This window comes from Typopeltis vanoorti, chromosome 16 (genome assembly GCF_054136105.1).
Source record: "Typopeltis vanoorti isolate ZY-2024b chromosome 16, IOZ_Tvanoo_1.0, whole genome shotgun sequence".
NCBI lineage: Eukaryota > Metazoa > Arthropoda > Arachnida > Uropygi > Thelyphonidae > Typopeltis > Typopeltis vanoorti.
In genome coordinates, this window is record NC_143564.1 from 2324161 (window position 1) to 2349493 (window position 25333).

The 25333-nt window shown below is 37.3% G+C and overlaps 1 protein-coding gene across 10 annotated transcripts in view; it reads left to right on the top strand.

Moving 5' to 3' along the window:
* Positions 1-25333, top strand: part of LOC150097830 (CUGBP Elav-like family member 1-A) — an 816588-nt gene that overhangs the window by 369996 nt on the left and 421259 nt on the right. For 3 of the 10 annotated variants that reach the window (XR_016549573.1, XR_016549576.1, XR_016549574.1), the window contains exon 2: positions 8023-8416. The exons of the other annotated variants lie outside the window; for them this stretch is intronic. The gene's annotated coding sequence lies outside the window, so the exon portion shown is untranslated. The remainder of the gene's footprint in view (positions 1-8022; positions 8417-25333) is intronic. 10 annotated transcript variants of the gene reach the window in all.

A 25333-nucleotide genomic window follows, 5' to 3' on the forward strand; every position in this document is an offset into this window, starting at 1 on the left:
CATCCTCTTGCAAACAGTTTCCTTTCGTAACTTCCAGGAATGGCCTCTTAACATCACTCCTTTCCGCTGTTCAACCAAGCGAAAGAACTCCCCGCTGTCAACCCTGTAACCACCTCTCAACAGTTTAAAAGTCTCAATCATATCAACTCTCCTTCTTCTATCCTCCAAACTCTGCAGTCCACATTCCCTCAGCAGATCCTCATAACTAACATGGTGCAGTCCTGAAACCATCTTTGTTATCTGCCTTTGTACCCTTTCCACAGTTAATTTATCCCCTTCAAATCCTGGGGACCAGATCTGAGAACAATAGTCTAAGTGTGGTCTGATCCGAGACTTATACAACGGAATGATAACCCTTTTATCTCTGCAGGTCAGTGTCCTTCTCATTATTGCAGCAATCCTCTGTGTTACCTTCACAATCTTTGCAATATGTCCTCTAAATTTCAAGTTTCTATCAATCATCAACCCCATATCTCTTGTCTCCCTTAGTTCCTCCAGTATAACTCCTCTCATAGAGTATGCAGCATCCCATCGATGTTTCCTAAACCTCAAGATCTTACATTTTGCTGCATTAAATCAACAACCCCATTCATTTGCCCATCTATCTAGCTTATTCAAATCTTCTTGCAGGGCTACCACATCTGCACTATTACTAATAATCCTTCCCAGCTACGCATCATCTGCAAACAACTGAATATCCCCTTCCAATCCACTGACAATGTCATTGATATAAAGGTTAAACAATATAGGTCCCAGTACTGAGCCATGTGGGACCCCACTTTTAACCCTCTGCCTCCTTGAAACTGCACCACCATACACAACTCTCTGATACCTATCGGACAGCCAATCCTGAATCCAGTTGACCAATCTGATCTCCAGACCCATGAGCTGCAACTTAAATATCAGTTTATCATGTGGCACCCTGTCAAATGCTTTCGCTGTCCAAGAAAATGGCAGTATATGCCTTTCCCTCATCTAATACACTTGTATCTTTATTATAAAAGGCTAGCATATTGCTAAAACAAGAACTTTCCCTTCACAAATCCATGTTGACTCTTACGGATTACACCACCCTCTTCCACCCAATGCTGTATACAGTCACTCACTACTTTCTCCAAGATCTTAACAACTACTGATGACACGCAAACTGGCCTATAATTAGACATTTCCAGTCTGCTACCACCCTTATGCAATGGCATTATCTTACCTTCCTTCCATTCTATGGGCACCTTTCCTGCCACCAGACTTTCATCGAAAAGCCAGGTCAAAGGCACTGTCAGTTCCCTAGCACATTCTCTCAAAACTCGTGGTGAAATACCATCCAGTCCCACAGCTTTACTGACATCCGGAGTACTCGGTATTTGAAACACATTTTCCTCCTGTATCTCTAAACCTTGAACCTTCCCTATCCCTCTAGTAATAAATCTGACTCCTCCAGGATGAAATACTCCAATAAAGTGTTCATTGAACAATTCCACTATGTCCTCTGCATCAGTCACTCTATTCCGATTTTTATCCTGCAATATCATTCTTCCACAGTCATTTCTCCTCCTACTGGCCACATAGCTAAAAAATTCCTTAGGATTTTCTTTGGATCTTAGGACCAATCTCCTCTCATATTCCAGTTTCGCCTTCCTTATCATACTAGTCACTCTTCTGACATGTGTCTTATATTCTTCATGCATATTCTCTTCACCTGTCTCCTTATATCTCTTCCATGGCTTCTTTTATGCATGCAATTCCTGCTTAATATTGTTTGTCATCCACTTTATTCCAAATTGTGTCCTCTTCTTCACTCTTGGTGTACAACTTACCATTGCTGCTAACAAATATTCTTTCACAATTTCCCATGCCCTAATGATATCCTTGCCTTCCAATTCCTCCCCCCATGAAACTTCCCCAAGTTGATGTCTTATACTATTATAATCACCTGCCTTATAATTCCAATTACGTTCCCATCTCTTTGATACTCCTGCATGTCTATTCATTTTCCAAGTCAAAACCATATGGTCACTCTCTCCAACTGGTGGGAGAGATGTCAACTCAGTTATTATCAACTTTTCCGATGCTATAACAAAATCCAGAACTCTTGAACCTCTTGTTCCCTCTATTACATGTTGCCTAAGACATTTGTCCCTCAAGAATTCTAGAAATTCCATTCCCTTATTGCTACATGCACCTTCCTCTTCCCAATTTATACTACTGTAGCTAAAATCTCCGATAACAATCATTCTTCTTGCACTTGCCACACTCACCCTCATCAACTGTCTCAACATCTCCTGGTCCCCACTCTCTGTGCTCTTTGGTCTGTAGGAACACCCCACTAAATATCCTGTTCTGCCCACCTCTACCTAACACCATATGCTTTCAAAATCATTAGTGTCACTGCCTTCCAAGGCGTCACTTTTAGAGGACATAGGTCGTCACTTATCATAAGCAGTACTCCACCACCATGCTTTCCTCTCCTATCCTGCTGAAAAATGCTGTTCCCAGCGACTTCTATTCCTGTTATAGATATTCCTATTATTATTTTTCAGGCCTCTATGGAGTCTGAAGACTCATCGCAGGAGGTCCTTTTTAAGAAACGCAAGTCTAACCAGACTCATTGAGGGAGGTCCCTCCTAGTAAACACAAAGTCTATCATACTACTCCTTAAACGCATTGACCATTCTCGCTCTCAACACTCCATCAGGCAACATTTTCCACCCTCCATGCAAAGAAACCACTCCTCACCCTCTTTCTCAGTTTCTTCCTGGGATGGCCCTTGTCATGACTCCTTCCCCTGTTCAACCAAGCGAAAGAACTCTCCAGTGTCAACCCTGTAACCACCTCTCAACAGTTTGAAAGTCTCAATCATATCACCTCTCCTTCTTCTATCCTCCAAACTCTGCAGTCCACATTCCTATCAGCTGATCCTCATAGCTAACACTGTACAATCCTGGCACTATCTTTGTTTTCTGCCTTTGTATGCTTTCCACAGTTAAGTTATCCTCTTCAAATCCTGGGGACCAGATCTGAGAACAAGAGTTATCATTCCATTGTATAAGACTATGATCAGACAACTAAGTGTGGTCTGATCATAGTCTTATACAATGGAATGATAACTCTTTTATCTCTGCTGGTCAGTGTCCTTCTCATTATTGCAGCAATCCTCTGTGTTAACTTCACTACCTTTGCAATATGTCCCCTAAATTTCAGGTTTCTATCAATCATCAACCCCAGATCTCTTGTCTCCCCTACTTCCTCCAGTATAACTCCTCTCATAGAGTATGCAGCATCCCATCGATGTTTCCCAAACCTCAAGATCTTACATTTTGCTGCATTAAATCAACAACCCCATTCATTTGTCCATCTATCTAGCTTATTCAAATCCTGTTGCAGGGCTACCACATCTGCAGTATTACTAATAACCCTTCCCAGCTTTGCATCATCCGCAAACAACTTGTACAGTAGGTGTCCTCCAAGGAGTCCGAAGACTCCCGCGATGAGTCTTCAGACTCCTTGGAGGTGTCACAAAAATAATAATAAAATAAAAAAATAAATAATAATAACTGAATATCCCCTTGCAATCCATGGACAATGCCATTGATATAAAGGTTAAACAAAATAGGTCCCAGTACTGAGCCCTGTGGAACCCCACTTGTAGTATGATATATAGTGTGGCTCAGTATAATGTTTTTATAGTGCCCTTCAAGGTCACTTCCCCATATTGATCTAGGTAAGAATAATTTTTTCTTTCTCCATGATAAATGTTATCCGAAGATGAAGGTTATTATTATTTATGTATTTTTATTTTTATTTTTTGTAGTTAATTGAACATTTCTGATTTAAAACGGGGCCGGATGGCAAAAATGCTATCAACACAGAGTGAATGAAACTACATATACAGGGTGTTCGGGATAAATTTGACATATTTATAATTAATTATATTTTTCCGTAAGTTACATGTATTAACACACACTTCTCTTCATTTAAAAGGTTGGACCCTTCTTCATTCATATACAAGATGTCAGAAAGGATGGATAGCTGGAACCCACCTGAATCATGGAAGAGAATAACTTGTATCATGATGATTCGTGCCCGCCATCAAAATGAGGATATTACGACTGCTGCCCAATGCTCCCTGAATACAGTAAAAACAATCAGGCATGAACTAGAGACTTGCAATGGTGACTACGAGGATGTAGCAAGAAGAAAGATCCCTAGCAGACGATCTGATTGCGTTCGTACAGCAGAATTCCTCGCAAATCTGCAGGAACAGGTGTTGAAGAACCCTGGCATTGGAATTCGGGCTTTGTTCGTGGAGTTGCTAACTGTAGTCAAGCCCTGGATAACAAGGGTAGCCAATGGTAGGCCGTATGTATGGCAGCAGGATTCGGCCCCTTGCCACACCTCTGGGAAAAGTCAAAAATGGTTGTCTGAAAATTTCTACGACTTCACCAGTCCAAATGTTTGGCCTCCAAACTCCCCAGACCTTAACCCCATGGATTATTTTGTATGGGGCGCAGTTGAAAAAGACACCAATCGCACTTCCAGTAATACAAAAGCCCAGTTAATGGATAAAATTAAAACAGTTTTTGCGGCCCTTCCCAGGGAGACTGTAGCATCAGCTTGTTCGAGGTTCCGAAGCAGAATTGAAGCTGTGATCGATGCTAATGGTGGTTATTTTGAGTAAATCTTGTTGATAGTATTGTAATTAACTCTGCCTGTAATGTTTTTTTGTCAATTCATTAAATTTAATAGATACAAAGAAGATTTTCTTTTTCCTTACGAAACTGTCAAATTTATCCCGAACACCCTGTATTTGGATGAAACTAAATATATTAAAATAGTTTTTAAGTGTTTTAAATAATAATTTGCCAGGAGAGAAAATAGCATATATCCATTGTAGTGTTTTCTGTCTGTTTGCTGGTCTGGTTTTTCCAAACTAAAATACCCACAGTGCATCACACCAGGAAGAAAATTTTGGATCGAAAAATGAAAGACTTGAAATGACCTATATATCATACCTAAAAGATGGGATAAATACTTAACTGCTCTTTTAATTAGGTGATGATTGGTTCAAACAGTTCATGATTGGTCTCACCAATCTGTCATTCTTTCACAATTTGGGTAAATCTTAGAAACATGATGTTTTTCTGTGGTATGGTTTTATATGGTCTTAATTCCAGATGAGTCTTTGACTTCATGGGGTCTTGGGTAATAATAATAAATTTTCTACTTTATTTATTCTAGCTTGTGATATTGTCTAATGAAGTATTGAGTTTCTTTATCTGGTTCTTAGTTCAATTATTACTAATTCACTGATAATGCAGTTGACATTCAGGACACTTCATTCCTCAAAATTCAGATCTCAAAAATTATTCAGAGTATAACTTTTTGCATGAATTTTTTTTACTATATTGCACTACTTAAGGCTTGGACTGAAATCACTGTTACAATTAGTGTGCCCAGGAGCCTGTACATTCACATTTTATTAGTGCTTTTCATTAATTATTATTATTATTATTCAGGCCTCCATGGAGTCAAATGACTCATCGTGGGTTGTTTTTAGGAAATAAAAAGTTTATCATACCACTCCTTTAACTCATTGACCGTTCCCACTCCAACCACTCTCTCAGACAATGCATTCCAAAGTTCAGCCACCCTCCACGCAAAGAAACCACTCCTCACCCTCTTGTGCGCCGCGTCTTTTCTTAACTTCCAGGGATGGCACCTTGTCATCGCTTCTTCCCGCCGTTCCACCAAGTGAAGGAACTCTCAAAAGTCTACCCTGTAACTGCCTCTCAACAGTTTAAAACTCTCGATCATGTCACCTCTCCTTCTTCTATCCACCAAACTCTGCAGTCCACATTCCCTCAGTCGATCCTCATAACTCATACTGTACAGTCCTGAAACCATCTTTGTTATCTGCCTCTGAACCCTTTCCACAGTCAATTTGGTCCCCTTCAAATCTGGGGACCAAATCTGAGAAAAATAGTCTAAGTGTGGTCTGATCAGAGTCTTATACAACGGAATGATAACTTTTTTATCTCTGCAGGTCAGCATTCTTCTCAGTATTGCAGCAATTCTCTGACTTACCCTCACTGCCTTTGCAATCTGCTCCCTGAATTTTCTTTCAATCATCACCCCCTACCTCCTCCAATCGAGTATGCATCCTCCATCGATGGATCCCAAACCTCAAGACTTTACGTTTGGCTGCATGAACCGATACCCTCATTTATTTGCTCATCTGTCTCGTTTATTCAAATCCTCTTGCAGGGCTGCCACATCTGCACTATTACTGATAACCCTTCCCTAAATTCACATCATCTGCAAACAACTGAATGTCCCCTTGCAATCCATTGACAATATCATTGATATAAAGATTGAACAATACAGGTCCCAGTATTGAGCCCTGTGGAACTTCCACTTTTATTATTATTATTATTATTTTGACACCTCCAGGGAGTCCAAAGACTCATCGAGGGAGAGTGTGCCGACAGCATCGAACGATTGGCCCCCTTCCAACTACTAACCTTCTGCTTCCTTGATATTGCCCCATCATACACAACTCTCTGATACCTATCAGTCAACCAATCAATTTGACTAACCTGACATTTAAACCCATCTGCTGCAACTTAAATATCAGTTTATCATGTGGCACCCTGTCAAACACATTTGCAAAATCCAAAAAAATAGCAATATATGCCTTTCCCTCATCAACTGCTCTTGTCACTTTATTATAAAAGACAATCATATTACTAAAGCAAGAGCGCCTCTTAACAAATCCATGTTGATTCTCACAGGTAACATTACCTGTGAGAATCAACGCTGCATATAGTCTCTCACTAATTTATCTAAGACCTTAACAACTACTAAAATGACACACAAACAGGCCTATAATTAGATATTTCCAGTCTGCTACCACCCTTATATAGCAGCACTATCTTACCTTCCTTCCATTCCCTGAGTACCTTTCCTGCAGCCAGACTTTTATTGAAAAGCCAGGTCAAAGGAGCGGTCAGTTCTTTAGCATATTCTCTCAAAACCCGTGGTGAAATACTATCCAGCCCAACAGCTTTACTGACATCCAGAGTGCTCAGTATTTGAAACACACTCTCCTCTTGCACCTCTAAACCCTCAATCTGTCCTATCCCTCTAGTATTAAAACCTCCTCCAGGATGAAATACTCCAATAAAGTGTGCATTGAACAACTCCACTATGTCCTCTGCATCAGTCACTCTAATCCCATTTTTATCCCACAATATCATTCTTCCACAATCATTTCTCTGCTTACTGGCCACATAGCTAAAAAATTCCCTAGGATTTTCTTTGGATCTTAGTGCTAATCTTTTCTCATATTCCAATTTTGCCTTCCTCACCATTCTGGTCACTCTCCTGACCTGCGTCTTATATTCTTCGTGTATCTGTCTTCCACCCCTCTCCTTGTATATCTTCCATAATCTCTTTTTCAACTGCAGTTCCTGTTTGATTTTGTTTATCATAGTTTCATTCTTCTGTAATCTATTTAGAATGTGTCTGTTCTCATCAGAGATCAAGAAGAAACCCAGAATATCACATTACTGATGTTTACATTGTTTACAAAGATTTGTTTTCCCACAGTAGCAACACTTGAGAAGTTATTTTGTGTTCAGCAGTGAAATTTCTTAGGCATTAAGAGAAAAGGGAAAATAACTCGATTTTCTACAGCACACACCGTTTATATAGCTGAATTTCTTGCAAAAAAATTCTTTCATTTTTTTCAGAATGTTATCTTACTATTTAATGTTCAGAAAAAATATTTTTGTGCCTGTAGAATTTTTAACTAAATCTGGATATTCTGTGTGGTTTGCATCACAACAATTTTGTATATGTGACTCATTTGGCTGAAATTAATGTGCATTTGCTATAATAAGTGTGAAGAGATATACAAAGCTAGTGATGCTGTTCATATTATGCAGTATTATATTGCAGTACTTGCATTATTTTCCTAATGTTGTTCCATCCTGATGTTAATAATGTTGTGACATTGCATTACAGTCATTGCACGCTGGCAGCTATGATCGACTTCAGTAAAATTACTCCCGGTGGCAATGTATGAACACTGATTTCAGAACAAATATATACAAAATATATAGGTGTATATTTATACCTGTGAATATCATAATTTTTCAAGATCTGTGATTTATGAAGACATAACCAAAGCAGTTTAGTGTGGGAGTAAGTCCAGCCTTCAATGACTCGCTTCCCCATGGATGTGAAGCATCTCAACAAGCGGCTGTGCAAGAGATTGAAAGCCAAGGCTGCTGTCACAAAGGCAGCCCTTAGCCGTCAACTACTTCAAGGACTGCTGGCAAAGACATTGCTCAAAAGTAGGGCTGGACTATCAGTATCTACTCGTTTACCTATACCACTTCCATGGTTGGCACTATTGGTACTTATTTTGCTTTTATTGCATTTTCACCATTGATAATTTTTATAATGAAAGTTTTTTTTTTTTTTTCAGTTCTTTTAAATTAACTTTTCATGCCATAATCTATGTTCATCTAGAGATAAGCATAACCTTACGTAACTTATTTTATTAATGCAAATCATATGCATGCTTTATTATTTCAAAGAATTAAACTTCAAAGGAAGAATTATTGTTGACTATTAGTAGCTTTTCCTGTATGAAATATTTAGGATTTAGTTAACTGATCTGCTATGAGTTTTTGATATTCTGAATTTCTTTAAAACAGTTGATAAAATATTATCAGCCAATAAATTACAGATGCCAAGAAATTATATTCTTAGTTTAATCTTTTGTTTAAGTGTAAGCAAACAGAGTTTGCATGTGAAGTATTTTTATGAGTGGGCTACTCGTATATAGAGACAAATAGCAGGTAGCCCAGTCATGAAGATACTTCACACACAAATTTTGTTTACTTACTTGAACAAAGGATTAAACCAAGAATATAATCTCTTGACATCTTTAATTTATAGTTTAACCAAGTGAAAAAACTTTAAACATTATCAGCCAATCTTAATTTTTTCGTTTAAGTTCAGATCTAGTTTGAACATATGCATGCATGAATGTGAGCACCTAAGTGAATGTACCGTTGCTTCTCCTCACCGTGGTATCAGTTTTTTGTTCCAGTGGTTTGCATTGTGCCCTTAGAACTTGAGTGCTCTGTCCATTATCACTACAAGGTTCCTTACTTCTTCTTCCACCTCCTGCAGTACTCCCAATCAACAGAGCATTTAACCTTCCACCAGTGTATTTAGTTACATTGAACAAAATCCCCACTCATCTATCCATTGTACTTTTGTACTGTACCACTGTCAGTTGTACTCATGAAAGTACAACTGCAGAGTGACTTTTTGTCTCGTACAGTTACACCATACTAAGTTCTTGTATGACAAAAAAATTTAAAAAATTCATGGAATCATGTGAGGCTGAGGTCATTATTAATCATCCCATCATTAATAAACTTGATAGCCCCAAAGATTTCAAGAATTTTGGTCAGTTGCTTTCCAACCTCATCCTCTGCATGGCTCCATATATTACCAGACTCCTGTGAGCATAATGACAATTCAAGAAGTGCCCAGGAGTCTCACCAAGACCATCCTGTTCACACCTAATGAACAGTAGGTGCTTTGTTCTGACAAGTGATAACAGTTTGCCCCAAGAAATTTTAACAGTTTTGGTTCTGTTAACCACCTAACTGGCCATAAATTGGATAAAATATGCATCCTCATACGCTTCGTATCCATCATATATTTCAATGTAATATCAATGGTATTAAAATTTTAATATGCACTTTACATCCATGACAACCTTGATGCTTATAGACATCTTGGCCAGAGTATCATGGTTAATACAACATGTAAACAGTTAGCGAGCTCATACAGAAACATTCCTTCCTCCTTAACATTTTCAGCTTGCTATGTATATTCTCATCCACTGTCTAGCATATAACTCCAGGTTAGAACATCAATCCTGATGTTCTAAATCTGTTTATTATGGTTTTCTTTCTTTTTTTTTTTTTCCCTAGGACTCTGGCTTGTCATATGGTTAGCCAGTACAATATTTGCATTTCACCAGTTATTTTTGTTATAAGCTTGTGTTTCTGTATATACAGAATGTACCGTAGTCCCTCAGTTATCCAACCACAGGTAATCAGCTTGACACAGTGGGTCATGGAGGGGTTAGTTACTTGAACATACAGTTATATAGCTGGTTAGATGTGTTGTTAGGAAGCATTTTAGGTTTAAGTTCTTCTTGTGGCATGTGGTGAGTGCATGGAATAGGTTGCCATTAGATGTTGGGAAGGCATCTTTAGTAAACTTGTACAAAAAGATATGACAGGTATTTCAGCATGTCTGCATGCTTCAATATCTGTTGGGTGTCTACCATTCTTCCCCCCCCCCATGTCATTTGGCTTCTTACAGGCATATCCATAATAATATCATAATTACACACACACACACGGTCTGAGAAACACAGTCCCCCACTCGCCTGTGGCAAGCAAATTTTGCCATTTGGCAAGTAACTGCAGATTTGACAAAGAAGAAATTTTTATTTCATAAAAATTACCATCCTAAAAATTTTTTTTTTTAAATTCAACAAAACACGTAAGAACATGTATAATATAAAGAGCCATTCTAGTAATGAAATTTGATTTAATAAATTATATTTTCAAAAACGAATTCAGTGTTGTTTTCACTGTTTTTCCTGTTCTTATTATTTATTTACTTCTTGGAATGGTTCTTACATAATGGAAATGTTCTTTCTCCAAACAATGATAATTTTTTTTTTTTTAAATAATAAAACCTGTGGTGCGATCATAATTAAAAGAAACACGTATTAACCACAGTGAAAATTATTTAATTGTAAATATTTCATCTTAAGTATCTTAGGACATCATCAGTACAGTAGTTTTAAACAATAATAGGAATAACATACAGTTAGGGCATATGATTACAATAGAATCTCATTAAACGTGCATAACGTGCTACAGTAGTACAAAAAAAAAAAAAGTAATTATTTAACACAATTTTGTATGACAATTTCCCATACTTTAGGAATAGTAAGAATGTCGTTGCGATTTAAGTTTGGTCTGTGTAGTAGGGCTTCAGAACTTTCTTTGTATAAACGTTCATGTTTATATAAAGATCTATGTAAAAGTTTAGACTTTTCCCAATGGATCCTATGGTTTGGATTTTCAATTCTGTGTGGAGAGAGGCGAGATTTCTGTGGTTTAAAAAGAAGAATGTGGTCTTGATGTTCCGAGATGCTTTTCTGAACACACCTACCTGTCTGTCCAAAGTAAGATAATTTGCATGAGCATGGAATCTCATAAACGCCAGGCAACATCAAAGGTGAGAGTTTGTCCTTAGGAGAAGGTAACAAGTTGTAAATTTGGTTGATAGGTTTGTAAGTAGTGGCAAAATTGTATTTCTTCATAATTTTAGAAAGACGTTCTGAGATGCCTTTGACGTAAGGTATGGGAATCCTATGGACTTCTTCCTGTCTGGTTTGATGTGTGGAGAAGTGACTACTGATGATTTTTTGAGTTGTTTTAGGATTACATTACCAAACAATGATATGTTTGGTGATATAATCACCAAAACAAAAAAAAAAAGTGAATATTTAGGAAAATATTCACTTTTGAACTCAAACCAAAAATTTGGTTAAGATATGTCGACGATGTATTTGCAGTCTGGGATCATCTCGAACCTGAATTACAACTGTTTCTAGATAAAATTAACCTTCTTCATCATTGCATCAACTTTACATTAGAAAAAGAATCTCCACAGGGTATCTCCTTTTTGGATTTACACATCCAAAGAAAAGAAGACGGTTCCATCGCCACGTCTGTCTTTCACAAGCCTATATTCTCAGGTCGCTACATTCACAATTCTTCTGCTTATCATCCATCTCAGAAATCTGGCATTATTAAATCATTAGTTTCCAGAGCACACAAATTCTGCTCCTCTGAAGAATCTTTAAACCAGGAATTAGAAGTAATCAAAAATACAACCATCCTAAATGGATATAATCCTAAAACAACTCAAAAAATCATCAGTAGTCACTTCTCCACACATCAAACCAGACAGGAAGAAGTCCATAGGATTCCCATACCTTACGTTAAAGGCATCTCAGAACATCTTTCTTAAAATTATGAATACAATTTTGCCACTACTTACAAACCTATCAACCAAATTTACAACTTGTTACCTTCTATGGACAAACTCTCACCTTTGATGTTGCCTGGCGTTTATGAGATTCCATGCTCATGCAAACTATCTTACTTTGGACAGACAGGTAGGTCTGTTCAGAAACGCATCTCGGAACATCAAGACCACATTTGTCTTTTTAAACCGCAGAAATCTGGCCTCTCTCCACACGGAATTGAAAATCCAAACCATAGGATCCATTGGGAAAAGTCTAAACTTTTACATAGATCTTTATGTAAACATGAACGTTTATACAAAGAAAGTTCTGAAGCCCTACTACACAGACCAAACTTAAACCGCAACGACATTCTTACTATTCCTAAAGTATGGGAAATTGTCATACAAAATTGTGTTAAATAATTACTTTTTTTTTTTGTACTACTGTAGCACGTTATGCACGTTTAATGAGATTCTATTGTAATCATATGCCCTAACTGTATGTTATTCCTATTATTGTTTAAAACTACTGTACTGATGATGTCCTAAGATACTTAGGATGAAATATTTACAATTAAATAATTTTCACTTTGGTTAATACGTGTGTTTCTTTTAATTAAAAACAACGATAAAGTACCACTAATCATGGAAATCCTAATGATTTATTAGGACATATTAAAAATTGGGGTCATGGGTGAGTACATTTTCTTTGTGGCAAGTAGGATTTTGCATAATTTGTTGAGCTCTGTATACATATACATTCCTGAAGATGTGTATAATATATAGGTACTATATAGTATATAGCAGGGGTGTTCAACCCGTCGATCAAAAATCGCGGAGCGATTTTTGATCGATCTCTTGTGTATTCCTCCTTACTTACAAATTTAATTAAAACTGAAAACATATTTTATTTATCATTATTTTGTATTATTTTTAATTTGCTTTAAGTGTATTGCAATTGTTTATTTATTTTTTGTTAAAAGTGTCAAATCAGTAATTTTCTTATAAGTCTGGGTAAATAAATTAATTTGGATCAGTGGAAGTCAAACAGCGAGCCGAGCGAATATGATTATAAGAAAAGTGTAAAAACTTGATTATAGCTTAAATATTAAATATTCCAAAGCACATTACATCGATTTTTTACTTAGGTTAAGTCCCATGTGAATATTATAAAAAATTAAACTTTGTTTGTCTCGGTATAGTTTGTATTAGATGTGTTTGTAAATAACTCTTTTGAAGCTAACTGTATATACTGCTTTAATAAGAATATGTTAGAGTGTATATATAATATATAGGTACAATGGCAATGATTTTGTCACCGAAGCTGTACATGGCGGCATTAGAAAGATTGTTATTGAAACTCGTATGTATGAGAAAGGCTTGCAGGCTCTAAGTGTAAACATCTCCAAAGTCAGTCAGAAAGTGTTCAAACAACTTTCTGCTGGCCGGCAACTTACAATCAAAAGAGAGCGAAGGAGAACAAAAGGCATGCCGAACTTGAAACTTAAGATGAAAGACTCATACTGATTCTTTTGGGGTTGCCAAACTTCATGTGAGGTCTCAGAGGAGGCCTAATAAAAAGGGACTGAAGCAAGTAGAAGGTGTCCCGGTTCCAGAATATTGCTGTCAGAGAGGAGGCCACCCGGTCCAGAGTCGCCGTCAGAGAGACTGCTCGGATTCACATTGCTTGCGAGAGGAGTTTCCCGCTTCCAGAAAGGAGCTTCTCGGTTCGAGACGTCGCTATAGAGAGACTACTTCTAGGCCGCAGACAAGGTTTCAAATTGCTGAAAGGAAGAGTTCCAATTGCCAGAGAAAAGTTTCAAGGCCAGGTTAATGTCAGACATTCACCAGTGTGTGTTGCGTTTTCATTACAATTTGATGAATCAAAGGACATCACTGATATTGCTCAGTTAATGGTATTTATTCGCATGGTATTTCAAGATTATTCAAGTAAAGAAGAACTTTTGAAAATTATACCATTATTGGGAAGGACTAGGGGAGAAGACATTTTTTTTGGTATTTGATGAATTTGTGAAACAACACAAACTTCCACTTTTTAAACTTGTATCTATTACCACTGATGGTGCTCCTGCAATGATAGGTAAAAAATCAGGCTTCATTTCACTATATAAAACGATGACAAATATCCAGATTTTTTAATGTACCACTGTATTGTTCACCAACAAGTACTGTGTAGTAAAAGATTAAACACAAAAGATGTTTTGGATGTTACATTTAAAATTGTAAATTCTGTTCGAGGAAAAGCCCTGCAATGGCAGTTTTTTAAATTACAGGCAGATGATGATAGGGAACTTCTGTTGTACAATAATGTTCGCTGGCTCAGCAGAAATTAATTTTTAGAAAGATTTCTTGTATTAATTAATGATATAAAAATTTTCTTGATGAAAAAGGAGATATAAAGGAGATACTCGGGTCTGGGTTAGTCCCGAGCGGGTGGAAAGAGAGGAAAATAGTTCCACTGCATAAAGGTGGTTCCAAGACTGCTGTTGTAAATTACCGACCGATTAGCATATCAGGAATCATTGTCAAGGTCTTAGAGAAAATAGTCAAGAGGAAAATACAAGATTGGATAGAAGAAAATGGGATACTGTATCGGGGACAGCATGGTTTTGTGAAGGGTAGGTCATGCCTCAGTAACTTGCTCACGTATTATAACACAGTGACGGCTGAACTGGATAAGGGTAATGGGTTTACGGTGATTCTACTGGACCTTGCCAAGGCCTTTGACAGGATTCCACATGGAATTCTAATCAGTAAATTGCAGCATATGGGAATGGACATAGGGTTGGTGAGATGGATAGGAGGGTGGTTGACAGAGAGATATCAGAGAGTGGTTTACTCGGGAGTAGAGTCCACAAGACGGCCTGTGACTAGTGGTGTGCCACAAGGATCTGTTCTTGGACCACTGCTGTTTAATTTGTTCATAAATGATATAGGAAATGATCTGAGAGGAACAGTTCATTTATTTGCGGATGATGCGAAGTTGGGTAGGGCAATAGTGAATGCAGATGACGTCAAAATTTTGCAGGATGATTTGGATAGATTGGAGGTCTGGGCTAAGGAGAATGGATGTCAATTTAATGTGGCAAAATGTAAGGTTATGCATTTTGGGGTGAAAAGATTGGCGGCAGTTTACTGCATTGGTGGAACCGTGCTCCAGGAAATTGATGAGGCACGAGATTTAGGATTGTTGGTAGATAAGGAATTGAAATTTAGGGGACACATTGCAAAAGTGACCAAAACAGCTCATCAAATCACTTGGTTGCTGAAGAATACGTTGACAAGCAGAGACAAGCAGGTTATTGTTCCTCTCTATTGAGCCTTGATAAGACCCCATCTAGACTACTGTGCTCAGATTTGGTCACCTAGGTTTCTTCTTGATGGGGAGGAGGTGGAGAGGATCCAGAGGCGAGTGACCAAGATGATAGCAGGTCTGTGGAATGAACCGTATGAGAACAGGTTGAGGATTTGTGGGTTGCAAAAATTGGTTGATAGGCGGAGGAGGGGAGATATGATTGAGACATTCAAATTACTGAAGGGTTTCTATAAAATTAATTCAGAAGATATTTTTGAGAACAGGGCTGGTTGTGGGAGGACTAGGGGACATCCATGGAAACTGGGCAAAAGTGTGGTTAGTAAAGGTGTTAGAGCTGGGTTCTTTACTTTTAGAGTGGTGAATGAGTGGAATGCGCTCCCTGAGTCTGTAGTGGATGCTGTGACAGTGAATGAGTTTAAGGCGAGGTATGATAGATACTGTATGAATGTCAAATATTTGTGATGAATATGATTTGGGGCCTCCCTCGATGAGTCTAATGACTCCCTGGAGTTGCCCGTAATAATAGTAATAATAATATTTATCTGCAATTTAGTGATAAAAGATGGTTGTTACACTTATCATTTTTAGTAGATTTCTGTACGAAATTAAGCAAATTTAAATTTAGAGTTACAAGGTAGAGATAAAAATTTAATTGACATGTTAAGTTCAATAAAAACTTTCCAACAATATTTACTTTTATTAAAGGAAAATATAAATGACCGCGAATTTAGACATCTCCCATATTTATTCAAATTTTTTGAACAACAAGAAATGCTTCACTGTCATTTAAAAGCATTTTTTCGTGAAATAGAATTAGTTGAGGAAGAAATAAATTCAAGATTTAAAGATTTTAGTAAAACTGAAATGATTGTATCTTTTATCAATAATCCATTTCAAGAAAACTTGAACATCACAGAAATTTCAAATAGTTTACATTTAAAATCAATAAACAATGAAGTCATTTGGAAGTATGCACATGAATAATTCCCAATATTAACTGATATTGCGCGAAAAATTCTGTCGTGTTTCGGATCGACATACTTGTCAGAATCCGCTTTTTCAAATATGACCGTCATAAAAAATCAATTAAGAAAATAAATTACAAATGATCATTTGGATGATTGTCTGTGATTGGTGACTTCTTCATATCAACTTGACTATGAAAATATTGCAAGGTTCAAACAATGCCAGATTTCACATTAACTTTTTTTTTTTTAATCAACCAGCGTTTCTTGTAACTTGTGAGTTTATAATCGATCTGTTGTTTTTTCTAACTTTGGTTTTCCAAAATAGAGAAAATAAATATTTTATTCCAATATATTTGTTTCTATTGTTGTATTAAAATATTTGTTGTAATAAAGTAATTAAAAGTGATAAATAAATTTTTAAATACACAAATAAAGTTTTTAGTTGAAGGTTTTAGTTGCGTAATCAGATATCAGGTTGGGGGAACGTGATCTATATAAGAGAGTAGATTGCCGAATAACTTTTATATAAGAGAATAGATCGCCGAATAACTTTTTATAGAAAAGTAGCTCACGTAGTAAAAAAGGTTGAACACCACGGGTATATAGATATAGTGAAGTATGTAGATATAGTGTATAGATATAGTATCTATATAGATACTATATAGTATGTATGTGCATGTATATATGTGTGTGTGTATATATATATATATATATACAGGGTGTTCGGGATAAATTTGACAGTTTCGTAAGGAAAAAGAAAATCTTCTTTGTATCTATTAAATTTAATGAATTGACAAAAAAACATTACAGGCAGAGTTAATTACAATACTATCAACAAGATTTACTCAAAATAACCACCATTAGCATCGATCACAGCTTCAATTCTGCTTCGGAACCTCGAACAAGCTGATGCTACAGTCTCCCTGGGAAGGGCCGCAAAAACTGTTTTAATTTTATCCATTAACTGGGCTTTTGTATTACTGGAAGTGCGATTGGTGTCTTTTTCAACTGCGCCCCATACAAAATAATCCATGGGGTTAAGGTCTGGGGAGTTTGGAGGCCAAACATTTGGACTGGTGAAGTCGTAGAAATTTTCAGACAACCATTTTTGACTTTTCCCAGAGGTGTGGCAAGGGGCCGAATCCTGCTGCCATACATACGGCCTACCATTGGCTACCGTTGTTATCCAGGGCTTGACTACAGTTAGCAACTCCACGAACAAAGCCCGAATTCCAATGCCAGGGTTCTTCAACACCTGTTCCTGCAGATTTGCGAGGAATTCTGCTGTACGAACGCAATCAGATCGTCTGCTAGGGATCTTTCTTCTTGCTACATCCTCGTAGTCACCATTGCAAGTCTCTAGTTCATGCCTGATTGTTTTTACTGTATTCAGGGAGCATTGGGCAGCAGTCGTAATATCCTTATTTTGATGGCGGGCACGAATCATCATGATACAAGTTATTCTCTTTCATGATTCAGGTGGGTTCCAGCTATCCATCCTTTCTGACATCTTGTATGTGAATGAAGAAGGGTCCAAACTTTTAAATGAAGAGAAGTGTGTGTTAATACATGTAACTTACGGAAAAATATAATTAATTATAAATATGTCAAATTTATCCCGAACACCCTGTATATATATATACAGGGTCCGAGAAACACAGTCCCTCGCTGGCCTGTAGCAAGTAAATTTTGGCATCTGGCAAGTAACTGCAAATTTGACAAAGCAGAAATTTTTATTTCATTGGGCTTTGGAAGGCTGTGACACTAATGATTTTGATAGCATATGGTGTGAGGTTGGCAAGACAGGATATTTAGTGGGGTGTTCCTACAGGCCAAAGAGCACAGAGAGTGGGGATCAGGAGATGTTGAGACAGTTGAGTGTGGCAAGTGCAAGAAGAATGATTGTTATGGGAGATTTTAACTACAGCAGTATAAATTGGGGGAGAGGAAGATGCATGTAGCAATAAGTAAATGGAATTTCTAGAATTCTTGAGGAACAAATGTCTTAGGCAACATGTAACTGAGGGAACACGAGGTTCTAGAGTTTTGGATTTAGTTATAGCATCAAAAGAGTTGATAATAACTGAGATGACATCTCTCCCACCAGTTGGAGAGAGTGACCATATGGTTTTGACTTGGAAAATGAATAGACATGCAGGAGTATCAAAGAGAAGGGAACGTATGTGGAATTATAAAGCAGGTGATTATAATAGTCTTAGACGTCAACTTGGGGAAGTTTCATAGAGGGAGGAATTGGAAGGCTGGGATATCATTAGTGCTTGGGAAATTGTGAAGGAATATTTGTTAGCAGTAATGGCAAGCTGTATTCCATGAGTGAAGAAGAGGACACAATTTGGAGTAAAGTGGATGACAAACAATATTAAACAGGAACTGCATGCAAAAAAGAGACTATGAAAGAGATATAAGGAGATAGGTGAAGAGAAGATGCATGAAGAATATAAGACACAGGCCTGGAGAGTGACTAGTATGGTAAGGAAGGCGAAACTGGAATATGAGAAAAGATTGGCCCTTAGATCCAAGGAGAATCCTAGGGAAATTTTGGCCAGTATGAGGAGAAATGACTCTGGAAGAATGAGATTGTGGTATAAAAATGGAAATAGAGTGACTGATGCAGAGGACATAGTGGAATTGTTCAATGAACACTTTATTGGAGTATTTCATCCTGGAGGAGTCAATTTGAATACTAGAGGGATAGGGCAGGTTTGAGTTTTAGAGGTGCAGGAGGAGAGTGTGTTCCACATACTGAGTACTCTGGATGTTAGTAAAGCTGTGGGACTAGATGGTATTTCACCATGAGTTTTGAGAGAATGTGCTAAGGAACTGACACAGCCTTTGACCTGGCTTTTCAATGAAACCCTGGCTGTGGGAAAAGTGCCTATGGAATGGAAGGAAGGTAAGTTAGTGCCATTGCATAAGGGTGGTAGCAGACCGGAAGTGTCTAATTATAGGCCAGTTTGTGTGTCATCAGTAGTTGTTAAGATCTTGGACAAAGTAGTGAGGGACCGTATACAGCATTGGGCAGATGAGGGTGTTGTTATCTGTAGAGAGTCAACATGGGTTTGTGAAGGGGCACTCTTGTTTTAGCAATATGCTAGCCTTTTATAATAAAGTTACAAGCGCATTAGATGAGGGTAAGGCATATACTGCCATTTTCTTAGACAGCGAAAGCATTTGACAGAGTGCCACATAATAAGCTGATATTTAAGTTGCAGCACTTGGTCTGGAGATGAGATTGGTCAACTGGATTCAGGATTGGCTGTCCGATAGGTATCAGATAGTTGTGTATAGTGGGGCAGGTTTACAAGTGCCACAGGGCTCAGTACTAGGACCTATATTGTTTAACCTTTATATCAATGACATTGTCAGTGGATTGCAAGGGGATATTCAGTTGTTTGCGGATATTGCGAAGCTGGGAAGGATTATTAGTAATAGTGCAGATGTGGTATTCCTGCAAGAGGATTTGAATAAGCTAGATAGGTGGGCAAATGAATTTGGTTATTGGTTTAATGCAGCAAAATGTAATATCTTGAGGTTTGGGAAACATCGATGGGATGCTGCATACTCTATGGGAGGAGTTAAACTGGAGCGGTCAATGCATTTAAATAGTGGTATGATAGACTTTGTGTTTCTTAGAAAGGATTTCCCATGATGAATCTTTTGACTCCAGAGAGGCCTGAATAATAATAGTAATAAAAATTACCCTCCTAAAATTTTTTTTTAACTTCAACAAAACATGTAAGAACATGTGTAATATAAAGGGCCATTCTAGTAATGAAATTTGATTTAACAAATTATATTTTCAAAAAAATTCAGTGTTGTTTTCACTGTTCTTCCTGTTGTTGTTATTATTTATTTACTTCTTGGAATGGTTCTTACATAATGGAAATGTTCTTTCTCCAAACAATGATAAAGTACCACTAATCATGGAAATCCTAACAATTTAATGGGACATATCATTAAAAATGGGGGTCATGGGTGAGTACATTTTCTTCGTGGCAAGTAGGATTTTGCATAGTCAGTTGAGCTCTGTATACATATACATTCCTGAAGATGGCCTGAAATGTTGAGTGTAATAATTTATTTTTGTTGAAAAACTTTTATTCACTAAATGGTTTACGCTGTAAGTCTTTCACACTGAATGCTATATGCTCTCTAATATTTCAGGAGAAGTCTGCATTACTAATGTTTACATTGACATGAAGGGTAGCCAAAGAAATATAGATTACAGGTAATTGAGCATTGTTATAATTTGACATTACTGTTAGTACTCTGAATTAGATTAAAAAAGAAAGAAAGAAAAAACAATTACTACATTTTACAAAATTCTGATGTTTTTGAATGATTATTGAAATTATCTTGAAAGAAAAAACTTTCGTGATGTTAATAATATTTTTATTTTATGAGAAAGATTTAGTTCAGAATTAATATAGAATACACTCAGACTATTTATTTATTTATTATATTTATTTTTATCAGTCTTACATGAGAAGTAACAAGACAGTGCCACATTTGTGTGTGGACATAGAGAGAAGAAAGTAATTCGTTAATGTGTTTCTTGACGAGCTGGAGGTAGTAATCATTGAGAAAAACAGTATGGGTAAGCCTGTTCCGAAGAACAGAAGTATTTAGAATAAAGCAGAAGGATGAGAAGTTTGTTCGATAAGTTGGAAGCTGAACTGTATATGTGTGTTAACTTGCCACCACTCATGTTTTAACAGACAATTTCAACAGAAAGTGGAAGGATGGTAAAGGCCAGTTCATTGGAGCAGTGTCTATGGAAATGGACACTCTGGGAACAGTGTCTGTGGGAAAGTGACTGGAAGGGGTTACTGAGAGAGAGTCATCTATTAAGCGAATAGCTCCCTTCTTAATACAAGACATGTATAATATAATGCTATGCATTATGGGAAGGTCACTACCCAGACTAGTTTCAACCTTTATTGAGGTATGTTTAAGTGCAAGGATACCTCTCCAGAAGCTCTGAGTGACTTCAAAGGATCCCTTACCTGAGTGACCCCAAAGGATCACTACTAAACTCATTACTCCTGACCTGAATCACTCCAGAACAGGAAGCTCAGTGGTGACTCTGCTCAGTGATAGGCAAAAACCCACCGCTGAGCAGGGCCTCTCTACTCACTGAGAAGCAAACAAACCCAAAGATGAACATTAAATGTCATCAGTGGGAGCCAGATCCAAAAGTGATACCAAGGTTGAAGTAATGCAGAGTTATATTTCCATATACAAGTAGTCAAATGGTGTCACACCTTATTACTAAAATACTCTGGGTTAGAGATATATATTGAATGTTTTTTCACTTGGTTATACTATAGATTAGAGATGCCATGAAATTATATTCTTGGTTTCATCTCCATTAAAGTTTGCACATGAAGTCGCTTCCGGCTAATAACTTCACACCAATTGTCTCAATATCCCATAATGCAAAGCACATATCCTTACAGACATGTATAATGCTATGCATTATGGGAATGGCCACCTATCCAGACCGGTTTTGGCCTGCAAACCTAGACATAGTCATCAATGATGAATAATAAGCATGGGTACCTTGACCAGGTACCCATGCTTATGTCAGAGTTCCATGTAGAAGAGAGTATGTTGTGTATTGAATTGTGGTTTGGGGAACACCACTAGTTGCTCTGGTTAAATTCCATGGTTAGTTATTCCACAGTTTTTTATTGATTGACTTGCACTTGATAGTAGAACTTTCATTCACTTTATCATTGATGAGGTATAGCCACTCACTTATCATTGGCCCAGTAACTCCTGTTCATGTCGGGTATCTTGTTACCGTTCAACCAGAATCATATGCATGTAAGTCTGTCTGGTAGATCATTTTGCTTGTCGGTGTCGAGCAGCAATTTTGAACAAACAGTACATCACCCACATCTGTATAATGGCTTTCACCATAATATGAGTGCTACTGCAGGGAGGAGTTATTATTATTATTGTCTAAAGGTCTTACCTCCATGGAATGAAAGGTCTCATGTCGAGGTCCATACTCTCTCATGCAAAAAGATCATTGAACTGTTCCTTAAACCCATTGACAGTTTCCTCAATCACCACACTCTCAGGCAATGCATTCCACTCACCAATCACTCTGCATGCAAAGAACTTGTTTCATGCTCCCCTCCACAAAGTAATGTATTATCTAGTCCTACTGTATTGTTAACATCAACTTTACTTAACGTTAACATTAACGATGTTCATAACATGACCATAAGAAGTCAAATATTTCAGTACGCAGATGACACTGCACTACTACTACTAGCAGTCCACTTAATTCCTCATATACTTCCTGCTCATTCTTCATCAGACCCTCCTCTACCATAATCTCTACACTACATCTTCTTATGATGTTTCCTTCACATTGATGAAATACTCTGATAAACTGATCATTGCATACTTCAATATATCTTCTAAAATACATCGGTTACCAATCTGCCAGTGTCATGAACTAGCACTATCCTCTCATTGTCATATTTTCTTCTATTTGCCAGATATTGAAAGGGTTCACTAGGATTTTTCTTAGCTCGACTGGCTAATTTCTTCTCATACTGCACTTTTGCTGTCTTTAACAACAGAGTCACCTTCCTAGCCTGCTCTTTGTACTTGTCATGCAAATGAGTATCACCAACATTCATCTTGTGTTGCCTATTTCACAGAAATTCTCCTATGACTAGTTACAACCCAGGTGATCACTTCATGGTCACTCTCACTGGGAGAAGATTAGACAGTCTATTCACAATCATATCCTCTGATGATATAACCAGGTCTAAGACTTTTAAGATTGCCTAAGTTTATAGTCTCTTTCGAACTGAAGAAATCCATTCTCCTTATTCCCTGATGCAATCTCTTCATTCCAATCAATACTGCAGTGATTGAAATCATCCATAATGATCACATTTTGTCTGCTCACTCAACACAGTTGCTTATACATTTCTTTGTTTTGACCTTCCACCCAACCAAATGTCTCATTCTATCAATCTCCACTTCACACCATGCTGCTTCAAAACTACTGCCACTTTTTCCCATTGTATCTCAACCTTGTGTGGACATAATTCCTATGCTATCATCAGCAGCACTCCCTCTCCCTTTGTGCCTTTCCTCTCTTCACAAAAACACCATATCTCTCCTTTTCTACTCCTGTCAAGATGTCATTTTCATATAACCGTGTTTTACTTCTTCTTTGAGGGCCATCTCCTATCGGAGGTTGGCGACCACCTTGGCAAATTTTGAGTGATCCTCATCTACTCTGAACAGTTCCTCAGAGCTCATGCCAGTCCACTGTCTGATGTGTGTCAGCCAAGATTTTCTTTGTCTTCCTTGTCCTCTTCTTCTGTTTATCCTCCTTTATATAACGAATTGATGTATCTTATATAATTTTTCAATACGAAGTAGGTGATCAAGATATTATTATTATTATTATTGTTATTATTCAACACCTCCAAGGAGTCCAAGGACTCATCGAGGGAGAGGCACCTTCTCTACAACTCTGTCTCCACCATTCAGTCACCAACCAACTGCAACTACACCAATCACCAATGCCATTGGTGTAGTTCTTCACAATCACAAACATCCATATCCACGACGGGATTCGAACCCGCAGCCTTTTGGCTGAAGAGTGGAGATGCTATCCACTCAGCCAACCAGGTCGGCAACAAAAGGAAGAAAAACTGCAAGATATGCAGTTTTTCTTCCTTTTATATCTAAAAGCTCACATGATTTCCTCACTTGTTCCAGTACTTCTTGATTGGAACCTTTTGCTATCCATGAGATTTTTAATATTCGTCTGTATAACCACATCTCAAAGGCTTCAAGTTTTTTTATTAATGTTGTCTTCGAGGTCCAAGTTTCTGGACCGTTCAGCAGTTCAGACCATACATAGCATTTAACCATGCGTTCACTAAATTTAAATTGCAGTTACACAGTGTCGATTTCATCAGGAGAAAATGTTTTTCTTGCCATTTCAATTATAACTTTTATTTCCATTTCTGGATTGCATTCTTCATTTAACCAGCATCTGAGATATTTAAATTTTATCGCTCTTTCTATTTGTTTCCCATTTAAAGAAAGTGCTGAATTAAGAATTGATTTTTTTCTTTATGACCATGTTTTACTTATTTCAACTATTTTTGGACAGATTAACTTAATCAACACAACAATTACATCTTCCTTATTTCTGATAATCCTGGCATTCATAAATAAGCATAACAGTTCATTTCTTGGTCTGTAACCTGTGCCTCATCTGTGATTTCTCCTCTCTTTTATCCTTTGTTCCATATACCCCTCTGCAGACTCAATTACCTCTTCTCATGTATTCCAGATTGTTCTATTCATATGCTGACTTTCCCAATAACATGCATTACTGATCTCCCTGACCCATCCCGTTTCTTGTTCAACTTGCATTCCTATTCTGACATTCTCATCATGTCCATTGACAATGTTCTCATCTAGTCCACTCTCCTACTCATTTACATAATCTCTGACTTCTACGAATACCTTGTCCACATGGCTGATTAATTACACTTCCTTCCAGCAGCAGCCTTACCAGGTTATTTTATTTATTCATATGGCATAAATCAAACATGCAGTACAATACACTGTCATTTTAAAAACATATAAAATTAAAAGCCATTTTAAAAAACCAGTAAAATTAAAAGGTTATATCCATATTAGTCAAATAGTTCTTAGCTTTGGGGAGTACCACTTAAAAAGTCCGATTTGTCTCCCGAATATGCTCTAAGGCAGTGGTGTTCAACCATTTTTACTACGCGAGCTACTTTACTATAAAAAGTTATTCGGCGATCTACTCTCTTATATAGATCATGTTCCCCCAACCTGATATCTGATT